The sequence below is a fragment of the Lycorma delicatula genome, chromosome 1, assembly GCF_047948215.1.
Source record: "Lycorma delicatula isolate Av1 chromosome 1, ASM4794821v1, whole genome shotgun sequence".
NCBI lineage: Eukaryota > Metazoa > Arthropoda > Insecta > Hemiptera > Fulgoridae > Lycorma > Lycorma delicatula.
This window is the reverse complement of record NC_134455.1, coordinates 200,964,224-200,987,630: the sequence shown is the minus strand read 5'-3', so window position 1 is coordinate 200,987,630 and position 23,407 is coordinate 200,964,224. Positions and strand designations below refer to the sequence as shown.

General features: G+C 30.9%; 2 protein-coding genes across 2 annotated transcripts in view; both read right to left on the bottom strand.

Annotated features, from left to right (window-relative positions):
- The window catches only part of LOC142318246 (arrestin domain-containing protein 17-like), a 64,290-nt gene extending 63,004 nt beyond the window's left edge, over positions 1 to 1,286 (bottom strand). The window contains exon 1 of the mRNA XM_075354810.1: positions 1,213 to 1,286. The gene's annotated coding sequence lies outside the window, so the exon portion shown is untranslated. The remainder of the gene's footprint in view (positions 1 to 1,212) is intronic.
- Positions 1,287 to 11,115: 9,829 nt separating this feature from the next.
- Positions 11,116 to 23,407, bottom strand: part of para (sodium voltage-gated channel paralytic) — a 544,951-nt gene continuing 532,659 nt past the window's right edge. The window contains exon 36 of the mRNA XM_075370553.1: positions 11,116 to 11,891. The gene's annotated coding sequence lies outside the window, so the exon portion shown is untranslated. The remainder of the gene's footprint in view (positions 11,892 to 23,407) is intronic.

Below are 23,407 nucleotides of genomic sequence, written 5' to 3'. Positions count from 1 at the left end.
ATTCTGCTTTAAATATTTAGCTGAGGTTTTTTCACAATTAAGTGAAGCCAAATTAAAAGAAGTAATATTCATTGGGCCACAGATAATAAAATTAATTCGTGAAAATATATTTGACATCAAACTGAATCCTAAAGAACTAGCAGAATGGAAGCCATTCAAAGATGTCATTACTGGTTTCCTTAAAACATTGGTTAAAAAAACTGAAAACAATGAACAGCTCATAAATTAACTCTTAGTGAATTAAAGAAATTTAGGCTGCAGAATGTCATTGAAAATTCATTTTTTACATTCTCATTTGGACCTTTTCCTTTTAAACTTAGGTGACATCAGCGACAAACAAGGAAAAAGGTTCTACCAAGATATATTGCAGATGTGATAAATCTATGATGAGTGACTAGTGCTGGATGATAAAAAGAGAAGACTTCACCGAACACAAAAGGAAAATAAGAAAAAAGAAATTATGATAAACTAATAACAGTAGGAATTTTAATTTTAATTATTATTATTATTTCTATATTCTATTATTTAAGAAGTTTTTTAATATTTTAAAGGAAATCTGGTTTTCAGAATCAGCATAAAAAATACGTTCTAATACATTACTTTTATCTCAGTTCCATATTATTATTTTTTTTGTTGACTTGTCTAGTGTGTCAACAACCGGATAAAAGAAAAACGCTGGTGAAAATTTTGCACTTTTGAAGTCAAAAAAACTGCTTCTATCTACTAAAAAATATATAAAACTTTATGAAGACAATTATAAAACGACTTTTAATCAAAATCAGTACCTTTTACTCACTCCATATATCCATAAATCTTAAAACATAAAGTTCTAGGGTACACGTATTTTTCGTAGTATGATAATCTTACCGATTGGTTTAGAAGTCAGTACAGCATTTTTCGGAGAAAAAACTGTTGATAATTACTGAAACTGAATACGCTATTAAAACATTTTTAAGATTAAAACTCCTTAACTATATATTATAAATAATATTACATTAATTTTTTCCTCTGGATGTTGGGCAGAAACTGAACCGTTACTGATCTCACTTGATAGGGAAAATCTGCGAGTAATAGAAAGTATCATGAAGATTTTTAGATCGAAATTAAGAATATACAACTTTTTTAGTTTCTCTAATATTGTATAATGATTCGCATTACATTAATATCAATAACTAAATGAAAAAAAAGTAATGAAATTATTTTTTCGTTTACCTTACGGATTAGTTTACTTAAAAGAGTAATAATATTATCTTGAATAACGTACGATGCAACCCAACAACTGAAACTGGAACTTTCTGGTTAAAACTGCTTTTAGTGTTGCTTACAAATACATCTACTTGTTATTAATTACCATATTTAGTTTGATAAAAGAAGCCACACTACCGCGCATGTACCTTTTTTCTACACCTTGCCAAGTACTTTACATTCAAATTATGGCAACAGAACAATCGTCGGATCCTTATGAAGGTCTCCGAGGGACGATCAATTTCGTGATTGTTAAAAGTTTGCGTGTTTTATTTTTTAACTTAAAGAATAATTCTGGCTTTAGTTATTATGCGATAATAATAATGATAATATAATAAATATTATAACATTTTATGTTACCGAACTATATTCACATATTTTTTCTTTAAACATATATTAAAATACATAAGTATATATAGTAATATGAAATTATGTTAAATAAATATTATTAAATTTGATGATATAAATATTCAATATTACAAGCTTATTTAATCGATAAAATAAATTATAAATAAAAGAAGTTAAACCTTGAAAAGAAAAATAAGCTAAATTATGAATTTTAATGTTGGGAAAAAAAAGAAAAATTATAAAAATCCTTAAGTTTGAAGTTTTTTAAAATAAATTAATAAAAGAATAAAGAGGTGGTTGAGCGGCTAATTTTTCTCCGACGATTATGTAAATATTAGCATTTCAATTTTGTAAAATGAACTTCTTGAAAATATTTTAAAAAATGTAATTATCTGTATCGACCGAAGTCTTGTCAAGCTGGAGTCGTTATCCTGAGAGCCGGCGGTCGAAATCCGTTAGTAACGATGATGTAGTTGTGGAGGTGGGAAATTCATGAACGGCCTCGGGCATTCTTGCTGCTACTAGTTCCTGATTCCCACGACTGTCTAAGGTAGAATGAAATTATTATGAGGTCTTGAGTCAAGAGAAAGAGAGAATTGTTCCTGGCAACCGCCGAAAGCTTATATACACTGCGGGTCTTGACTTCAAATGAAATGTTCTCGAAACAAATACTTTAATAATAAACTTATATTATCAGACGTTCCAGAACTTATTTAATACAGAGGTTTAATGTAAAAATATGGTGGAATACATTTATTAGGAAATATTTATGTTTAAAGTTGTTCTGGAAGGTCTGATGATAGGATTTTTATAATTTTTCTTTTTTTACCCAACATTAAAATTTATAATTTAGCTATAATATATTATATATATATATATATATATATATATATATATATATATAAAACAGTAGCTTTGATTTTATTTGGTTTAAGGCAAATTTAATATATCTTAATAAGAGTTAGCAAATATGGTTTTTAGTTTTATTGTAATAATGAATAAAAAATGCTGTGCAAAAGTAACTAACTGGGTTTTATAATGCATGTACTTGACTTGTGTTTGTGGAATATGCAGTGTAAAAAATTATGAAAATATAATTTAATAAACCAAGTTTAACTGGGGTTCCCATGAAGAAATAGTTGAGGACTTATCACTAGGCTAAAAAAATCAAGTACCATGATGACTTAATAGAATAAATGATAATAAAATTAAATAAAAAAATATTATGCTTAACTTAAGCATATAATATGAGTAATTAACTTTTCTAATATCTCTAAGTAGCTACTGCTTAGTATTTCAGTTTTTGAATTAATACAATTTATTGATTAAGTCTAAATAGATGCATAGCTTAATTTGCTGGCATAAATTGATTTATGTTCATTGTGAAATTATTTTTAAAATGGTAAAAGCTCAATAAATCCTTTTTTAAGATACATTTCTCATTTAATAAAATGATTATTTTCAATTATGAAGATGGCATACACCTATATACCATATCTGCTTTTTATTTAAGTAATCCTTTCATTGTGCCAGTTGATTCTCCTTTCATTTTTTCTTGAAATAAAATAATTAAAATTTATTTCAAAATACTTAATAAAAAATTGTATATCCATTATATCATACCGGCTTAGCATGATACAGTCCAGTTGTCTAATTTAAAAGTAGAAAAACAACTTAATAAGATAGAACTTCACTTATGTATTGAATTAAATGATAAAATTATTATATTAAATGTTTCATTTGTGTGCTAGTGTAAATGGGAAAATAATATTAATTTGTGTATAAGACATAATAATATTACAATTAAAAAAAAGAAGTTAACAAAACAATAATAAAAAATAAAACTTTTTGTGGCTCTCTACAGGAGTCAAAATTCTATTTTATATATATATATATATATATATATAGATATTTTTATATATATATATAAAATATATATGTATATATATATATATATATATATATATATATATATATATACATGTAAATAACCTGATAAGGCATAGTTAATTTTTTTTTTTTTTGTAATCTGGTTAAACTTTTAGTTACGTTAAATTTTTTAAAAATTGATTTCCCAAGTAGTTTTTCGATCATTTAATTTAATTTAATTTTTGTCCTCTGAAATCTTTTATTAATTCGTAAATCACAAAAAAATTATTTTCATCAAAGGAAGGGAGAGCCTTTGTTTGAAATTTTTACACTTATATTATAAGCAGCAAGTAAATGACTTTTAATTTTATTCCATTTCATTCCATTTTCATGCTATACTGCATGCTTAGCATACAAATCACAAAAACTCACCAAGAGGGGAATAAGACCCCACTCAGAATCCACAACATTAATAAACTTCATGGAATTTAATTTTTGTCATAATAACATCACTTCATTTCATTTATTATTTTTCAGTTGAATCTTGAAAAATATAAATATTATGTAAATAAAAAAATAAATTACAAAAATTACTTTTTGTAAAGAGAAAATATGTTCTTGTAAATATTTTAGGTTAAACTTATTTCTCTCAGAGAAAGCAACTCCAATTAGTTTCTCTTGTATTTCAAGTGTTTATGTACATGCTTCACAATCATAAGAAAAATTGGCACTTCCCAGATACAATCTCCATTCCAGAAGTTGGACTTGAAAATATATTAATGACAGTATTGGCATTAGTGACATAAAATATGATAATGGATACTAACAAAAGAGAATGAAACAAGATTAATTTGGAAAAAAAAAGTCCAGCACAAGATTTGTGGACCTACAAGGGATACGAAAGGTGAATGGTGTAGAGTAGATAACAGAGAATTGACAAGTGAATAAGATGTGATATGACAAGTGAGATGCTTCAATGGAGGAGGTGTGGGATCACTTGGCTGAAAGCTTGTTATGCCCTTGATATATGATGTGGCCAAACTAAATAAAAAAGAGATAGTTTTTCATAAAGGAAAGTAGGAAAAAATTATTTAGATAAATTAAATTACTTATACAAAAGAATGAGTCTTCTATATCTTGAAAACAAAATTCTGGGCAAGGAAAGTAGTAGTTATTTTATTGCATAATTTTTTAATACCCACCTTAATAAGCATTTTGGACTTACTTGGTGACGATGGAATTAAATTTATTAAATTGGTTGTTGTTTTCTGGATTTTATTTGCTACATACATTTGCCTCTACACACAACATAACGGGCAATAATTAATTTATGTTTATATTTACAACTCTTTGGATACATCTTGGTACCAAAAAAACACTAGTCTACTAGACATAATAAAGAGATAATGTGGTAGCGATATAATAACTGGAATATCACATTTAAATATAAACTAAATTTTGTTGTAATAAAGATTTTACACTGATAGGTCATCTAACATTGAAAACTGATTGTACTAGTATACAAAATGTCTATTGAGATAAAATTATGTTAAAAGATGGATTGTTGATATATTTCAATGTTATAATATTTCAAATATTTAAATTTATGTAAGAATGATAAAAATCATTCATCAGGTGTAATTTATGCACATGAATTTGTTGCAAAGTCTGAATATGTAGCTTTTTCATAGCTCTGTTTATGTATTGCACTGCAAATAATACACTATAAATAATAAAAAAATGTTGCTAAGTAGAGATAAAAAATCAGCATAAAGTATAATACAAAATTTAAATAATGAAACATAATATTATCTTATTCTTCTTCTGTAGAAACAAACTAAATGTTCTTAATTTATTTTTTGGCTTAATGATGATTTGAAAGAGTAATAACAGCAAATGAGTTGTTTATGTATTTCTGTTTTAAATTTTCACATGAAAATAAACTTCCACCTTGTTTATTAATGAAAATAAACTTCCATCCTGCTTATTTAGATTTGTCTAGTTGTAGGTAATGCCAATTGTTATTATGTTGTTGCAGGGAAGTTATGAACCATTCTTTCTCATAATTATTGTTTACTGATAGATTCATTTTCTCCAAGAAAAAGTAAATGCAACCATCAATTTTTAATACATAAGCCAAAAATAGATTTTATTTCAAACTTCCAAATGGGGAGAGAATGCAGTCCATGAATCTAGTTGCAGTGAATTTGTAATATTAAACAATGGAGCACCAATTGACCAATAATGAACCAGCTAATGTCGTTTTCAAAATATTCAACTAACAGAAGTATTTCTACCATCACAAATCATAATTCCTGTGATAGTAAATAATTTCAAGTTTTATTCGTATTCACTAATAAATTTTAACAATATATGATTTTATTGTTTTTTTTCCACATAGTACGTTGACGAGGACCTGTGTGATCACAGGGGATGATCAGAGAGCATTTTTCCAGAAGACGACTCTGAAAAAGATCTGGAATGTGTAGTAAGTGATGACAAGATTTCTATTACATGTCTTAATTAATACAATTCAGGTTATAAGGAAGAAAGAGCAGATGTCATGATTGATAAAAACATAGATAAAATTATTATGAATAACAGCAATACTTAATACTGAGTTTAATCTATCACTCAAACAACCAGAAAATTACACATGTGATGCTTGAGGTAAGTTTTTAAATAAATAATGAGAGCGGTATGGATGAAGGTGATCTACAGGACTTACAATTTCCATCTAGAGAAGACAACATTGTATCAAAGAAGTGTAACTCAAACAAAGTTTGTATTATGGTGGATTTATAGAAATGTCTGTCAAAGTCACTACTAAAAACCCCCAAAATTAAGAAAACTTTGGACATCAAACATAGCAATTTTTAATGCCACTTCGGGCAAATCATTGTGTGATAATATAATTGGTGTCCATGGTGGTTGTGAAATTGCATCTTATACAAAGTGATTCAAAGAAACAGGAAATTTAAAAAATTAAATAACGTTAATGAAAAATTTTTTTTTAGAAAATGAATTTTATTTTATGCAATTGAACAAATGTTGCCATTTTAGGATACATACATTTTAGTTTATTTTGTAAAGATGACATCTTGCAGGTGACCTCCTCTTCTACGTAAACACTCACGAAGTCTCTTAGTTAAATTGTTCATGGTTTGACGTAACATCTCAACTGGAATTTCCGCAATTGCTCCTCGGATCTTTGCCTTCAGTTCTTCCGTTGTGGCAGGTCTACTATGGAACACTTTGCTTTTAAAGTGACCCCACAAAAAGTAATCGCAAGCTGAGAGATCAGGCGATCTAATGTCACGATTTCGTGAAATGACACGTTGTCCAAACAATCGGCGTACAGCTGCCATCGATATTCGTGCAGTATGTGACGTTGCTCCGTCTTGTTGAAACCAGGTTGTGTTAAGAATCGGTGGAAATCTCTTTTGTTGTTCCACAACAAAGGTTTCAAGCACGGCTACGTAACGAGCCGACGTCACTGTAATAGCAAGACCGTTGTCATCCTCAAAAAAAAAAGGACCTATAACACCGTAAGATGACATATCACACCACACGGTCACTTTCTGGCTGTGCAACGGACGCTGGTGTAGCTGCGTAGGATTTTCTTGTGCCCAGTATCTGAAATTTTGCTTGTTAACAAATCCACTGAGGTGGAAATGCGCTTCGTCTGACATCCACAGTTCGTGAACAAACTCTTTGTTATCATTTATCTTCTGAAGCATTAGATTACAGAATTGTGCTTTACAACTGCATCGTTCGGTTTCAGTTCCTGGACGATCTGCAACTTGTATGGATGGTATTGCAAGTGCTTCACTAACATTCTTCGAACACTTGAACTATGCAATTGTAAAGATGCTGAGAGACGACGGATTGACCGATATGGACTTCGTGTGACAGCATCTTGTAAAGCTTGAACATTCTGTGGTGTACGGACGGTTCGCTCACGGCCTGGAGGTTTCTTTTTCATTGCCGAACCAGTTTCCTCAAAACCAGATATCCATGTTTTAATTGCATGTGCTGATTGAACACGGTCGTGCCATCCAAGATTAAAATGACGGCGAAATTCTCTACGCGCTCCCTCCACACAGTCATTGTTTTTGTAAAACGCTTTGATAGCAAATGCACGTTGCACACCACTCCAAGGATCCATGACAACTAAATGGCAGGTTATGTTAGAGAGGCTGGCGCCACTTATCAAGTGGTACCAATCGCCCACGGCTATCAACACAACTTTCAAAATTTCCCGTTTCTTTGAATCGCTCTGTATTTTGAAGTAAGCTTTTGAAAATTTGAATAATAATAACAGAGGAACTCACCAAACATTCTGATAACCATGCAGGTCAAAAATGAAATTTCATTAATTTTGCAAGTTATGACTTCTATGGTCTTTACCAAATTTGAAAATTTTGGATCACATGTTTTTTCTGTTGAAAGAATATTTGCACACGGAGTTACAATAAAACATGATGGTAAAAGATTTTAAGAATTTCAAAGTGCTTTTTAAAATTCATCTTTACCATTAATTCAACTTCACCAGGAAAGACAACAGAACATTAACAATTTTTAATAAGTGAAGTTACATACATCAAATTATGACAGAGTTGGAAACTTCAAAATATAAAATGTTAAACAAAAATCTCAGAACTATGGTTATCAAGAAGTGTAATAAAACAGGAACAAGTTGGCCCAAAAAAATTAATTCCAATCAATAATATTCCAAGACCAATAAATTAAAAAAAGTACCAAGCTTTATATGTTTAAAGCAGGTACTTCATGTTTTCATCAGTTTTATAAAAAAATATTTCGTATTTAAATGATGCAACTGACTAATAGAATAATATTGTTTTTGATAAGATAAATTGATTTATAAAAACAAATAGCTTTTAAAAATAAAGTTTCTACTTAATTCTTTGCTTTTCTCATATCACTTCAGTGATATGAGAAAAGCATATCTTCATATTTTACACTTTTATATCAATGAAAGTGTAAAACTTTTTCAGAGGTAAACAGTTATATGTGCCCCACCCATTAATGCGCTTACATTAAAATTTTAGGAATAATTATACTAACTGCTACTAGTGAATATATAATATTACCTTACCATATTAATTAATTACTATATAGTAATTATAACCATATGTAAGTTTAGCTTATCTATTTACTATGTTTTGATAGCTTATATTTCATTTATTATTAGATTTTATTAACACAGTACGGTCAATATATTAATGAATTACTTGAATTTTCAAAAAAAAAATATATATATATTTTAACTGCAACGAAACTTCAATTTCTTTTATTTATGATTCAATATGCGCTTTCTTCAGGCTCTCTTAATAAGATTATAAAAATTCTACAAAATTTGAATTCTTATAAAATTATGCAACAATTACAAAACTGTCTGAGGTACAGTATAACAAAGTTTTTAACAGGCATGCATTCATTTAATAAAAAGGTTGCACGCTCAGACCCAGTGATCTTAGTAATTCAGCAGACCTCAAGTAAATATTTTGAAATTAAATATTAGCATAAAATATAAATGATATAGAACATCAAATAAGTCAAATTACTAATAGAATATTATATATATATATATATATATAAACAAATTAACCACCAAATACAGTATTAATTGGTCAATATTGCTAAAAATTGAAAGTAAGTTGTTCTGGTTAATTTCACTGAGCTCTTTTATTATTATTATTATTACTTTTTTTAATTTATTGTTTCTATTTTTTGATGATTAATTCACCACAAGCTTGAAGCTTGTGACAGGAATATGAAATGAAAATTTTGTAGCATATGAAAAATGCTACACCTGACCAAGATTCAAACCTAATAACTATGAAAGACTAAGAAACTGCCACACTGCCAAGCAGTTAGCTAACAGGTTATAATAAAAATAATACTACCTAATTACCAATTAAAACTGTATTTTGTTGGTTAATGCAATAACATTGATGTTAATTAATTACCAATAAAATACTGTACATACTTAGCATAATTAAAAATATACACATAATTAAATAACCACTTGATAACTAATCAGAAACATTTTTTAAGATTTAAAATATTAGTACTGAATTAAGTGCTTATTAAAGATCAAAAGGTGTCTTTTACTTGATGAATTCTTTTTCCTTTATTTAATGGTTCATGCATTATTATACTACATGCATGTACATATAAAAATGTTCTGTGTTTACTTTGATACAAAAAACAGCCAAGATAAAAGGATATAATGTAAAAGCCAACTAGTTAAAAAATTAAGAATACACATGAAATATATTGTGAAACAATTTATAGAAATGAATCATAACAGCTGAATTTAGATAAATTATTAATCAATGCAACTTAGTGGTTTTTTCTGTTTCGGTTCTGAAGTGTGCAATGCTTTATCATAATAAATGTACAAATTGATTGATACTTTCACCCTTTTTTAATATAGAAGAATTAAGAAAGTAATGTAAAAAAAAATTGTAAGGAGAGAAGACCTATAAGCAATGAATGTTTACACAGAAGAAGTAAGACTTGAGAAAGTAAAACAGTACAGGTACTTACAGGTACAGTATTGATAGAAGATTAAAAATAAAAGAAGTGAAGACTAAATAAAAATTAGAATAACAATGAACTGGAAAATCTTTAAGAGAAAGAAATAGTTATTTATAATAAGATGGAGTTAGATTTAAGAAAGCATCTTGTAAAGTGCTATGATGGGAATGTACTTCTGCCTGAAGGTAAAATATAGACCCTACAAAAAAAAAGGAAAAGGGAAAGGCATTTGAAATGTGCCCCTGAGAATATTGGAAAAGATTAAATGGTCAGACAAAGTGAAAAAAAAAAGTATTAGGAAGATTAACAAGAATAGAAGCTTAATCAGAACAATTTCAGAATAGGAGACGACAGTTAATTGGCTGGGAAAAATAATGAGAGAAGAGTTAATAAAAACAGTGGTAAAAGGATTAGTAGTAGAAATTATTTACAATCTAAAAAGGAAATAGGAGCAATTTGGAACAGAAAAATTTAGCTGAAAATAAAAGAGAATGCTGCAAATGACCTGCTTCAGAGAAACAGAAATATGATTAGAGAATTAAAGATTCTTTTTTTTAAGTCGTAGATTAAAACTGATTATAACTTATGAAAACTATTATTAACCAATGAAATTTGATGATAAAATCGAAAACTAATGCAATTTATTAACTTTAATCATACTTCTTTTTTAAACCACCATTTCCAAATATTATTTATGGAAATATTATTTTGTTGTAAGTAATTTTCAAGGGTCTGAGATCTAATTTGTTACGATAAATTTCCAATTTCTTAATTTTGTTTATTACTTTTAATAAAATCAGGATAGTTTGATTTTGTTTTATTATTTTTATATGCCTACAAATCTTACTGATATCATTTTTAAAGTTTTTATCAATCTTTCATAAATGAAATCTATCAGAATTTTTTCATCACATTTTATCTTATAAACACTTGCCTTATTATAAATATTCTTTGAATCAGGCTTATTTTATTGCATTTAGTTTTTTGTTATCCGTTTTGAATATATCATATAATATATGGCAGGATAAGAAAGGAAAGCATTCTGATGGTTTAGGTAATATAAAATAAAATAACATAATTTTTTTACCAAACCTTTAAATTTGTTTTATTTGAATTGGCAAATAAAATATTGCAAACGCAAAACGTAATATTATTACAAGGCATATGCGAAGTGGTAGTGTGGGCCAAGGGTGTTCCAGGGAAGATAAGAACCCCTGAGCCGCACTCAACATTTATTATAATTATATTAAACTCAACATGTAACGTGTACATGTTTGCTTGTAATTATTATTATAATAATTATTACAGTATTATATTATGTTGCTGCTTGCAAGTTCATTAACACAAGTGATTCAGGCTACAAAAGAGTACAGAAAAATACTCTCATTTAATAACAAAACAGGATTAAAAAACAACCCATTTGTTTTATTATTTTTTTCACTATTTAACTCAACCATCACTTCTAAAAGTTATAATTAAATAACTTTTTATAAATTATTTATTAATTTTTAAATTATTAGTATTAATATTATTTATTACGTGTGTGCAACGCGGATACAAATACTTGAAAAGTGATTTATCATTTGTTTGACGAATGAACGAACTTGGTTGCTTTTGCAGTCACAAAGTGATTATTATTATTATTTATATATATTAAGTCTTTCATCATGATTTTTAAAATAAATTTTTTTAACCATTTATATTTGAACCACTTGCAGCAATGAATTATATAAATAGATTTGTGTGAAAGAAGAAGCATAGAACCTATTTTTAAATAACTTTTTCATTATGTCTTCGTTTGTCATCACTACACGTCACTCCCACCCCTTTTCAATAGAAGATTCTGAGGCGCTTGGTGTATTCTGTAAAGAAAACAGAATCAAATTACACAATATTTCAAAAATTACAACTAGAAAGATAATTTCCAAAGTTAAGTTTCCAAAATTGATTTTTAAAAATATTACACATATATATATTCCTGAAACAAGAATGCAAGAATGGGAAACATAAAATAAAATTAAAGAGAGATCTACTAGTTAAAAAGTTCCACAAAAATCTCAAAAAGTGTTCTTCAGGATACCAGACTCATTCACATACCTTAGGATGAAAGTGTAACATCTTTATGTTATGATGTGTAACATCAGGAGTTGGATTATTGAAAAGGATCTTGAGGTTTTCAATTCTTTTAAGATACTCTCTATAACACTTTTACCTGTTATCTCAATCAACTCATCACAAATTGTAGATGAAAGGTAAAATGATTTACCTTGACCAGGGTTTCCATGTTTATCAATGTAGGCTTTTAAAAAGGGGCCAAACTCTGTGATCAGTACTAGGCACATCATGAATCCATTAAAAGTGGAACCAAATAGTTCATCTTCTTCTCAAAAGGCAAGGCCATGTACGTAGTGCTAGCTTCTCTTTGAAGCACAACCACTCTTTGAAGCACAGCCCTTGAATATTTTACTTCTTCTTTTTGAGTTTGTAATTGGTTATCAGTCTTCCACATTTCACAGCTCTCCGTTTGTAGGTTAACACACTACTGAAGTGACCATGTGAGTTATCATGTTCTTTAATACACTGGTAGCCATGTTCCAATTAGTAAATCCACTGTCACTGAATTGACTTGAAATTAGACAAAACAGTTTGCAGGGGTCACAAAACAAAGATCCCTGGCTGGGAGAATAAACTAGGAAATCCCTATTCACTAGATCTCCATTAGCAAGTTTTCTGTCCAAAAATCTGTTTTTATCTCGGTGCACTCTTTTGGGTTGTTCAGTCACCATTTTTATTTTGATTGAAATCATTTTTAACAAAATCATCTCTCATCAGGTTTTAAAAGAACATCTTCATTTTCTTCAGTGTCAGAAGCAATTTTATTTGGATCCCCACTTGGCTCAGTTGACAATGAGACGAGAATAGGCTGATCATTAATTTGGGCCTCTTGTTCGGTAGTAGACATAACAGGAACAACAAAAGTTGTTTTGACTACATACGTTTCTTCATTGACCCTTGAACTTTGTGAAGGTGTTGAATCAGATTAGCAAGAAGTTTCCTTTGCAGTAAGATTACTTCTAAAAAAAAAATAATCTAATTTTACAGTTTTACTTATTATTTCATTCATTTTATTTTTCTTCTAGTCTACTACTTTTTGGTATTTTGCACCGCTAAGCCTTTTGTGTCTGTTTTTTGGTTAAAATAACATAATCAAACTTAATTTTAACCAAAAAGTATAAGAATATTGTGAAAATCATAATGCCGCAACAACAAGATACCAGACACCTGACAGTCAGCTTCAACAGACAACAGACTTGAGCGCTTGCCACAGCTGGCAATAAGCATTCTGGTTGGTCGAGATGCTTGGCTTGCCGAATGTAAGTGATGAGGCTCAAAGTGGTAGTCTGTACAGGCGCAAGCACATATGCACGTGAGAAAGCATCATATATGTAAAATTTATTTAAAAAAAAAAATTAATACAAATTTTTACCCAAATTTGCTACTCTGGGCCCAGGGCTATGTTTAAATCTGGTCATGGTTACAATAATGAAAATATGTTTTATTTTATTTTTATGTTTAATCATATTACCTAATAATATTCAGAACTGAGGGCAGAATTTAAGCAAAAAATTAGTACAGACCAAACAACTAAGCAGTTTTTGCCAGTTAGCCTTATGTAATTAGCTGGCATATATCAGTTTGGCTAGTCATTAGATGAATGGTCAGGACCAACTTATTGTTGAGATTAATCATCATTTATAGCAAAAGGAACAGCTAAGATTACATTCTAATACAACAGCTACTTTTAATGATTTGGAAGTATCTAATTAAATTTAGAAAGAGTTGATGAAATACATTACCAGTTGAATTACTCAGTTATAACAATAAGCTACATGCACATAAGAGGAGTGAGTGTAGATTGAAAACTGGGCTTATTATTTTGATTAAAATAAGCATTAACTTAGATTTGGCTCAGGAAAACACAGCAATAGGTAAATTAAAGAAACTGCAAAAAGGCCAAACTTGTGCTTGTAGAAAAAGCAATCATCTTGCTAAAGTTTTTCTCAAGCAACACTATGCTTTTCCAAAGTCTTTTCAAGAAAATCATGCACAACTTGATGGAATTCTCTCTGATGCACATAGCTCTCTTTCAGTTAGTACCGTAAATAAGACCAAGAAATAAAGATTTTTGGTTTTGGTTTCCTTTATAGCCTTATAGATATTTTGTTTCACCTTGGAAAAAATGGTACATGTTTTCTAAAATGACAAATTTGTTGGTATGCAATGATCTATTCACCTTGATAACCTAGATCTATTCATTTTACCTTCATTGTGAAATTGAAGGAGTACACCCTAGTGGTGAGCATCTGAAAGTACATATCGATTTATCTACTCCAACAAAAGTGAATAAACTTCAGTAATTTCCTAAAACATTTAACTCAAAAATCTACACCAGATTGCAAAAATTTGTTCTTCTATGAAAAAATTTTTAGAGAAAGGATCACAATGGCCTTCAATTGATAAGGGCACAGATCTTGTAAATAAATGAATATCTTGTAAGTTTGCCAGAAGTGCTTGTGAGTTACAATCCTGATTTAGCTCTTGTTTTTGGTTTAGGTTCAAGTAAATGCAGTCTTGGTAGTATACTGAAACATATCATGTTGGATGAACAGAAGAAATCTGTTGCTTATTCCTTACACTCTAGACTGAAAGGAATTATTTTTATGGAAGATTTCATAACGGCAGGTTAAAAGCCACTTGTTAGAATTTTTTAATACTGTTAGTTGCTTAAATTAACTGCTAGATGTCTAACATGGAGGGTGCTGACTTTAAGCACCAACAATTCCTGTAACAAATATCAGAAAGGTGTTTACAATGTAACTGTACTTGCAGCCACATGTAAATGTGATGGTATCAATTTTCATGTTTACCTTTACTTATGGAAATTTTGAGGGGGAAACATATTAGGGGTTCTGCAACACATATTTGTTGATTCATGTTTTAACAATTCAACTTTTTCTGTGAAGAGAATTTAAACGTGATAGGCAATGAAGGATAAAACATGTATCATCTACCAATTCATATATCTTGTACGCAAGGAAAGTCCCACTAAACGAGCACTACAAATTTTTAAGGAGAGATTCTCACTTTTTTACAATGAAGGGAAAGGCATAATATCATGATTTTTAAATCACTTTCTTTTATTGTAGATTTTCTCATAAAAAATGAGAAAACCACAATCACCAGACCGCCATCTAAAGTTATTTTTGCACAGCAGGTAAGATTTCCAGTTTAATACATTTTAACTAGACTATATGGTACCACAGAAACAGTGTTTGCCTCTGAAGTAATAATGGAACTAAGGTAGCAAATGCTCAGCATTTATTAAAGTGAAAAGGTCTAAGTAAAACATTCAGATGAGGTGAGAGCCTCAGAAAAGAGGGAGTCTTTTATCCCTTTATTCTTTCTTTAAACTGGTGTGCTGAATAAAGCCAAACTAAATTTTATTTTGGTTTTTATTTCATTCAAAATCAAAATTTTCATTCTTGAAACAGACAAAAAAGATTTTTTTTTAATATTATGACAAAATAGGAAAACTCACATAAAAATGAAATATGGATTTTGTTGAAACTATGTTTAACTTTGATTTATATGAAAAAAAATTAATAATCAGAAGGTTTTGCTTTACAAAAGAAATTAAAAAAAGGAATTTAAAAAAAAAATCAATTATAAGAATATCATCAGTTTTTTTAAGAAATACAAAAAAAGTAATTTCTTGTGACGTTCAGGTGCAAAAAGGCTACCCACAAACAAGCAAGTAAATTAAGATGGCCAAGCCCAACATTTTGTATATATAAGCATTTTATTACAATGATTAACATACAACAGAATTGTTTTTAAAGCAGTCTTTCAGTACAGCTGGAACAGAACAACTCTTAACTTTCACAACAGAAATTTTGTTGCCCTCATAGAAATGGTGGTGTGTGATATAAATACTAAATTTGCTTCATGATTTTCTAAATTTTGCTTCATGAAAGAGAAAGGAAAGGAAAAAGGGAAGATCCGAAATCAATCCATATATATTCTTGCAAAAATTTGCAAATTATATCATATTTTATGTTTATCGATCAATTTGTATACTAATTACAGATAATTAATAGCAATAAATGTTTTACACACATGCGTGCGTGTGCACCCCCCCATATATATATATATATATATTTTTAAACATTTACTTATTAAACTGATAAAGTGTATTTCCCAAGATACATTTTTATGTCACCATAACTTATTAGTTTTATGGGCTGTTTTTTTACATCTTTTTGACTGAGACTTACCTATAATACTTCTCAAAAAAATTATAAAAATTACGTTACTAATAAGTTAATGCGATTATAAATAAGTATTTCAACTTCTATAATGCTTATATCATAAGGTAATTAAATGGCAACATGTAAAACATGAAAAATATTTCAGAGAAATTTTTACAAAGTTAAGTTACAATTAAAAAAATATAAAGTTATAAAAATCCATTTCCTTTTGGCAATAAGCATCTTAGGCATAAGTAAAATAACAACAATAAGCATATTCAGAATAATAAAATAACAAAATTCAAAATATTTATGTTAAGTAAATATATGCAATAATAATTCTTAGAAGTTCTAAAAAAGTTTGCAAAAACCTGTCAATGTCTAAATTTTATTGTTATATCCCAGCTAAAACAGTAAAAAGGAGAACAAAATTTTCCGTTCACTGGAAATTAATGTAATCTCAAATTGTAAACCACCACTGGGGATTAAGGGAAGTGGTACCCAAAAAAAAATTTTTTTTGGCACAATCTTGTTATTCATACTTTTTTTTTATTAATTTGGAATAATATTTATTCTTATATGATAATTATAAATATGTTTTAAAATTGTTTGACAAAATATTTGAAAATAGTAATTATGTTAATTATTATATATTTGAAAATTATTTGACATGTTGCATACTTCAATATTTAACAATTTTGAAAATAAATGTGCTTCATAAATTGTATTTGACATAGTTTTGAAATATTGGGTTGGCAGTATGATTTACCACTGGTCTTGCAGAAAAAAGGGCTGTTTTGTTGTATCTTTATTGTGATAATTTAGTGAGTTGCTTGCTGTTTTTTCATTTGTGTGGGCGCCTTGTATTTACTTTGTGTTACTGTTTCAATAATAATTACAAACATGGCTAGGCCACAAAAGGTTTTTAAAAAGCATAAGAAACACAACATAATTTCTGTACAAAAAATTATCAAAACATAACTCAACTAGTGAAAAGGGGAATATATCAACAATTCCCCTTCAATCTGATGTAAGTAAAAGTTTTAGTAGAAGCTCCTCAGATAAAAAAAATTCAGAATTTCTGCACAAGTATAATGAATTCATGAATGTAGATGATGAAAACAATTATTTCATTATCATTACTTCAAAATATGTTATTAGGGGTAGGGTGGGGTACCTGAAAGGAGCCTCCACGTAGATTGCAATTATACACGCAAACAAATAGCAATCGGGCGTACACTGGGCAACATCAAGTGTTAACTCTTGACGGCGGATCCTTTCACCACCGAGCATAGAGACAATGCAACCCAGTCCAATAAAAAGGCACTTTTCAGTGCCATTTTTGACGACCATCTCAGTTAATATTGAGGGAATTACAAAAGACAAGGAAGAGCTTCTTGTTCTTCTATGTAAAAATACTAATTGTGAAATATTGTGCGTACAAGAAACGCACAGGGACCTGACGAGAAATGGACCACAAATCCATGGAATGACACTGGCAGTTGAAGTGCCAAGTTCGAAGTACGGCAGTGCTATTTTTACCAGAGAAGACTTGACTCTAAAGTCAACCTCTTTTACCAACGATAACGATATTGAAATACTCACAATTGAACTAACAAACTGCACTGTAACATCAGTTTACAAGCCACCAGGAAAGCCTTTCAGTTTCCTCCCTCCTAAGAATTTTTTTTTCACAAAGAATTCAGCTGATATTAGGGGATTTTAACAGCCATAGTTTATCATGGGGATATACGGAAACAGACCTGAATGGAGAATTAGTTGAGGAGTGGGCAGTGGGGAATCAGCTGAGTCTGGTACATGATCCAAAACTCCCAAATTCTTTTTATAGTAAAAGATGGCGAAGAGGGTATAACCCTGATCTGTGTTTTGCTAGCCCATGTGTTGGGGGAAGTTGTGCCAAGGAGGTATATGACCATATCCCGAGATCGCAGCACAGGCCTTTTGGAATAAGTGTATTCAGCCATTAAAACTACTGAAAATTCCATTCAAAAGGAGCTTTAACTTTAAAAAAGCAGACTGGGAGCAATTTTCCTCTGAATTGGATATAGCTGTTACTGATCTTGAGCCGACACCTCAAAATTATGTAACCTTTGTTAACATCCTAAGGGAAATTTCCCGTAAGCATATTCCAAGAGGATATAGAAAGAACTACATACCTGGTTTATCAAAGGACAGCCAGCATGTGCTGACCAGATACAAGCAGCTTTTTGACCAGGACCCTTTCAGCGAGGAAACAATCGCATGTGGAGAAAGGGTTTCTCTGGACTGGATCAGGGTGATCCAGTCGATGGGTAAAGAGAGACAAAGAAAGTGGATAGAGACCCTGGAAAGGATGGATATGACACATAGTAGTGAAGTGGCTTGGGACTTGATAAAGAAGCTCAATGGGGATAGGAAAGTTTTAACTCCATCTAGCCAGATAACCTCCAGCCAAATAGCACATCAACTTCTTCTGAATGGGAAGACCCAACATGCAAGTTTTAAGTGGCAAAAGAGTACCATAATACCAACAACTAGTAGCATGTTCAACACTCCTTTCAGAATGCAAGAACTGGAGAAATGTGTGAGTGGATTGAAGATTGGGAAGGCCGCAGGAGAGGATGATATTTGTACAGAGCAAATAAAACATTTCGGAGACATAACCAAGAGCTGGGTCCTTAAACTCTTTAACAACTGTGCTATTAAATACACTATTCCGAAACTATGGAGGAAATCCAAGGGGGTCGCACTTTTCAAGCCGGGCAAAGCTCCTGAAGAACCCAGCAGTTACAGACCTATATCACTTCTCAGTCACATGTACAAGCTATACGAGAGAATGATTCTGGAACGCATTCAACCAGTTATTGAACAAATACTTATTCCTCAACAAGCTGGGTTTAGACCGGGAAAAAACTGTACAGGTCAAGTTTTAAAGCTGACAGAGCACATTGAACAGGGCTTTCACGAGAAACTCATCACAGGCGTTGCATACGTTGACTTATCGGCGGCTTACGATACAGTAAACCACAGACTGCTTCTACAAAAAATACTTATATCAACAGGGGATCACCAACTAGCTTCGAAGGAAAGAAAAGTCGCTGGAGAAACCAGAGGAATGGACTGCCTCAGGGTGGTGTGCTATCACCCTTACTTTTCAACCTGTATATCAACGATCAACCTATCTTTCCCGAGGCCGAACATTTCCTGTATGCGGACGACCTTGCCTTGGCTGTTCAAGATCAAACTTTTCCAGAAGTTGAGAAGAGACTTACCGCAGCCCTAAACGGTTTGACTGAGTATTATAAAGCAAACTCCTTAAAGCCAAATCCAGCGAAAACAATTGTATGCGCGTACCATCTGAAAACCAGAGAAGCTGCTGATCGTTCCATTTTATGGAATGATCAGCAGCTGGATCACTCAGAAGCGCCAAAGTACCTTGGAGTTATATTAGACAGATCACTTACGTATAGGGTTCACTGTCAAAGCACAATGTTGAAAGTAAATACGAGGAACAATCTCCTGGGGAAACTCCGAAGCAGTAAATGGGGTGCTAAGCCAACCGTCCTGTCGACGACAGCTAGAGCTTTCTGCTATTCAACAGGCGAATATGCATGTCCTGTGTGGAACAGATCAACACACACCAAAAAGGTTGATATAGCGCTGAACGAGACCTGTCGTTTAATAACGGGATGTATGAAACCCACTCCTATTGAAAAGTTGCACCGAGCGGCGGGCATGGAGGAACCTGGAATACGTCGAGCTGAAGCCGAGTACATTGAACGGTTCAGACTATCTTTCGATACGCGACATACAATGTACCAGATGGAGCGACCACCCCCTCCGAGACTGAAATCGAGAAAGAGATTTTTGAACTCAACATCTATCGAGCCCCCTCCATGGTTCCCTAACAGAGCTCCAACACCTCCAGGACATGACCTGGACTGGAAAACGTGGGTGACTTTAAACCAGCTTTGAGCTGGCGTTGCACCAACCAGAGTTAATCGCGCTAGATGACGTCAAATAGAGCCTAACGACCTGAACTGCGAGTGCGGTGAGATTCAGGACTCTGAACATCTCCTAAAATGAACCCTCTGCCCAACCAAATGCACACTAGAAGATCTGTGGCAAGGAAATGCTTCTGGTGTTTCGGTGGCACAATACTGGTCGCAAAGGTTTTAATGTCTCATCGCTCGGACACGAAAAAGTAAAGTAAGTAAGGGGTAGGGTCATGTTGGGGTTGTGGTGGTAATTTGAAAGTAAATTATCCAAAAGAATTGGACTTGCGTCATTGATAAGTATTTCTTGTGATAACCGTGATGCTGATGAAAGCTTTTTCTCATCATCCTCTATTAAAACTAATTGTGATGATAAAGAACATACTTTATATGATATAAATGTGAGGGTTGTTTATGGGCTTCGTGCGATAGGTAGAGGGTATACTTCTGTTATTATACTGAGTGGTATTTTAAATCTTCCTAAACCCCCTTCAATTCAATAGATATTAAAATTATTAAACATGCTGTTCAATATTTAGATTAATCTTGAACATGTTGTTCAAGATGTAATGTTGGAAGCTGTAGATAAAGCAGTTCAAGTGAATGAAGGAAGTACATATTTAAGTATAGTGCTTGATGGTACATAGCAGAAACATGGTTTCACATTGCTCAGTGGTATTGTTACAGCAACAAGCATGGACACGGGTAATGTGATTGATGTGGCTGTCATGACCAAACACTGTAGGAGCAAAAATAGATTGACCAATGAACACAATTTCTTCAGGTGAACTACAGTGGTGTGAGTGGGGAGATGAAACCAAAGGAGCGAAGGAGATTTATGAGCAGTCACTTACCTGAAATGTGCAATTCGTGAACTATCTAGGGGGGATGGGAATTCAAAAGCTTTTCCATGAGTAGAGAAAATGAAACTGTATGGAGATGACTGCAAAATAAAGAAGTTGGAATACATAGGCCATGTGCAAAAAAGATTGTGAAAGCATCTTTGAAGTCTGAAATTAAGGTCCAGAGGGATGAAATTAGGTGATGGTAGTTCTCTGAGTAGACGTAATAGGATAAGAGACACAGCTATAATTAATAATTCAAAATTATTATGACTTAACCATTAGGAGAAATACTGAAACTTGGTATTCAATGTATAAAGCAGTGTGAGCTGAGTTTTTGCATTTGAGTTTAACTGATGAAAAACTTCAACATGGACTATGTTCTCCTGATGCCGATAGCTGGTGTAAGTTTTCAAAAAGCCAAGGCAGAAGGTAAACCATACAATCACTCAAAGCACTTTCATTTTTACCTGCTGTTGTCATGAGCAAAATAAAAGGAATTTTTAGAGACCTATCAGCTAAAGATCTTTTGGTAAGGTGCGTAAAATTAAAACATATAACTCTAATGAATCACTCAACAGCGTAATTTGGGCACGACTGCCAAAAACAGTCATTGTTGGATTTCAAATACTTCAGCTTGGTGAATATGAAGCCATAAGTACTTTTAATAAAGGGAATATTAACAAATGCTTAGTTTTGAAAAGACTAGGAATCACTTCCGATGTCAATTGTGCCCAGGTGATGAAATCACTTTATAGAGGAAGGATCGCTAGAGCTGATCGTGAACTGAATGAACTAACAAAAAAGGTTTCAAAAGAAAAAAGCAAAGCTAAGAGTGTTAGAAGATGTCTTAGAAGAAGAGGATCAAGTTTCAGGCCCATTGTATGCTTCAGAAATGTATTGAAAGGAAAAAACTAAGCATTTAAAACTTTAAGCTTTGTTTTCCACACTTTTCTGGCTTTATTTCAATTTCACTTTTTCTCACCTTTTTCTCAATTTCTAAGAAAGATACAGGAATAATTTTTTCTTGGGTGACCTCAGTTACATACACTAATGTTTGAGGGAAGTAGAATTACAAGTAATTGTGTACAAAAAAAAGTTAAAAACAGAAGATCATGTTTTTTTAGAATTTTTTTAGCCTTTTTCTAAAAAAATTATAACTTCACTCTACTACAAAATTTCAAAAACTGTTTACCTCAAATTTCTCCAAAAACTATGTTTTATAAGCTGTATAAATTTCAAATCAATTGAATTAAACGATGTTGAGAAAAAGGTACATAAAATCTTCTAATTTAACATTACTGGAATAGGGTGGTATGACTCCCTTTAATAGCAATAACATTTTTGTGTTATTAGACAAATGTTTGCCTGTTACTTCATATTTATTTATTAATATCTCTTTCAATCTAAAGTCACTACTTTTTTTTAACTTCCAGTATAATAAAAGATAGCTACATACTGTACCTTTCAATTTATTTTTTTAATATACATATTAATGTATACCAAACTAAAATTTTCATAGTACATCTTCCTTCAATAAGCCAGCCTGTTACAAATGAGAGGAGGAATCTGTAGTCTAAATATAAAAGTTATCCTTGAATTTGAATAAACTCTTTTTGAAACTAGATTCAGAATGTCTTATTAATTATTAATTAATTCAAAAATTAATGGTTTAATAATAAAAAATTAATCACGAAAACACTGATGTATTAAGCTATAATATAACAATATTTTACAATGATGTATCAGTTCACACTTTTATATAGAGTATCTGATGATATAGCCCTAAATAAAGAGAATTGGCAACTTTGTTTGCTGTTGCTTTAATGTCATTCAGTTAATTATGGTTAACCCTATAAAAGCCATTGAATAAAAATTTATGAATTAGTTGAATATATTGGGCAACAGTAATTTTTCAATTTTTCAGAAAATGAATTCTTTGTTTTTCACAAAACATCTTGGAGATTTTCCTAAACAAATTACTTGTAAAAAAACCGACAAATTATCTTAATTATCTATAATTATTAAAAGAGGAATAGTTATTAAACAGGATTTAAAATTATCATAGTTACTATGCCCATATTTGTAGCCTAATTACCGTACTTCTAATCTACAGAAACTCCACCAAACTTGAAAGACACTGCTGCTAATAAATAAAGTGAAAGAATTAAAACTACACTGAAATGATATTTAACTAATCAATAGAAAATAAACCTAATATCATTACAAACAC